General features: G+C 42.6%; 1 protein-coding gene across 2 annotated transcripts in view; it reads left to right on the forward strand.

Annotated features, from left to right (window-relative positions):
• LOC125789956 (telomerase protein component 1-like) overlaps positions 1-2,338 on the forward strand; it is a 265,125-nt gene that overhangs the window by 131,720 nt on the left and 131,067 nt on the right. The window lies entirely within an intron of this gene.

Here is a 2,338-nt window from a genome sequence, read left to right on the forward strand (position 1 = left end):
GATTTTGCCTCCGCAAACCGGAATGAGGTCCTCAGCTCGTCGCCGTCGCCTCCTTCACCTCCCCCAGCCCCGAGGAGATTCTATTGTCAGGCATTTAAAGGTGTCTCAAGCTAAGGGTAATGCTGTAGCATAGACTGTATATAGCTGGACAGAGCATCATCTCTTAAAAGTCGGGCGCCCCCTGCTGTTCGGCTGCAGAAAGCTGTGTAACTCCACCCATCCCCATAGGTTTCAATGGCAAAACAGACAACTTTCAATCACGTTTTTTTCTAATATACTGTAATTCTACCTCCATTATTTAAATGCAACAGCTAGTGTAACCTCTGCTTATATTGTCAAATTGTTATATCCCCACAGAATTCGGTTTTTAAAACTTTATTCGGCTCTATTCAAAAAAGGTGTGGTTATGGTAAAAGGGCTGCTTATGGGCGGGACCAATAACAGACCGTCAGCTCCGCTCCGCCCCGCTCTGCAGTCGGGGACCGCGAGGCAGCCCTCAGGGGTGGGGTTATTTAAATGAGTAGGCGGTCTCTCCACAGCCTTTCTCCCTCCTCTGGTCTCTACTGCGCAGACTCTGGTCTCTGAATCGCTAAAATGGCGGAAGATTTTGGCTTCATTTTCATTGAATGAATGGGAACGGCGACACGGCGTCCATCTTTATATACAGTCTATGTGCTGTAGTGTTGTGTTGTCCAGGAGCTCGGGTCCTGGACGTCGCCCGGTGGCTTCCTACAGTGCTTCGGGATCGATGTGGGTACCAACGACACGGCCCGCATCCTCATCTCTAGTCCGATGCCCACCTACTGTCGCGGGAGCCAGCCGTTCAGCCGCCTCTACGCTCTCCACTGCTCTGCTAGCGGAGTCGGCTACGTGGACAACTGGGAGAGCTTTAAAACAACTGCATCCATCTCTACCAGCAGTACCAGCAGCATCTGTATTAAACTAGGGCTATTAAATATATGATCACTAGCACCTAAATCAGTTATTGTTAATTATATTATTACTGATAATCGCCTTACTGCACTTACTTTCTTCCCTTTCATGTTCTCTTTTACATGTATGGATATGCCCTGTTCCTCATGTCCCCAGTCTGGCTCTCCACTTCTTGCTGTGTTGCATTCCTGCTCTACAACCCTGCACTGATTAACGTTAACACACTCAGAATCTGTTTCTATATTAGCTATAGCTCTATAGTTTGTGCCTATCACATTTTTATATTAATAAATTAGTACCTGTTATATTAGCTATATTTCACATTAATTCTCTGTACTGTTGTTGTGTTCTGTTATTTGTTTGTTGTTTGTTTGTACTGAGCGTGTCAACCCGAGTAGGATGGGTTCCTCTGACTGAGTCTTGGTTCCTTCCAAGGTTTCTTCCTCTTAAAGGGAGTTTTTCCTTGCCACTGTGTCACCATAAAATTGTCATCTCTCTGGTGCTTCTCATAAGAGGTGTGGACCTGTTTTTCTCTGTAAAGCTGCTTTGTGACAACCTTTGTTGTAAAAAGTGCTATAGAAATAAAATTGAATTGAATTGAATTTTTAAATTTCAGTTTTTATTAGTTTGTTCATTGTCATTAAGGAAAGAACCATTGTTTAAAATTATCATAATGTTTAATTGGAATTCTGCCAATTCAGGTGTAACTTGATTTCTAGCTCCATCAGATTTCTGAGATAAACTGAACACGGCACATGATAATCTCACATCTGAAGAAGAATTTAATATCAGATTATCAGTTTCTGTACAGAATATTCTCAGATATCAGATACAGGACGCTCATAATCATTTCATATAACAGATTTCTGTGATGAAGCTTAAAAATCACTGAGATCTTCAGAGCTTCTGTTCACTGTGAACGACTCTGATACAGAACCTTTCTCTCAGATTATTAAAATCACTGATTCTCCTCTTTCAGTTCTGCACCGTCCTGTCTGTTTACTGTCTGATATCTGTCATTTATAATAATCACTGATCTTAAACAATAAACTCACAAGCATAAACAATATACAGGGGTTGGACAATGAAACTGAAACACCTGTCATTTTAGTGTGGGAGGTTTCATGGCTAAATTGGAGCAGCCTGGTGATGAATCTTCATTAATTGCACATTGCACCAGTAAGAGCAGAGTGTGAAGGTTCAATCAGCAGGGTAAGAGCACAGTTTTGCTCAAAATATTGCAATGCACACAACATTATGGGTGACACACCAGAGTTCAAAAGAGGACAAATTGTTGGTGCACGTCTTGCTGGAGCATCTGTGACCAAGACAGCAAGTCTTTGTGATGCATCAAGAGCCACAGCATCCAGGGTAATGTCAGCATACCACCAAGAAGAACCAACCA

This window comes from Astyanax mexicanus, unplaced genomic scaffold (assembly GCF_023375975.1).
Source record: "Astyanax mexicanus isolate ESR-SI-001 unplaced genomic scaffold, AstMex3_surface scaffold_33, whole genome shotgun sequence".
Classification (NCBI taxonomy): domain Eukaryota; kingdom Metazoa; phylum Chordata; class Actinopteri; order Characiformes; family Acestrorhamphidae; genus Astyanax; species Astyanax mexicanus.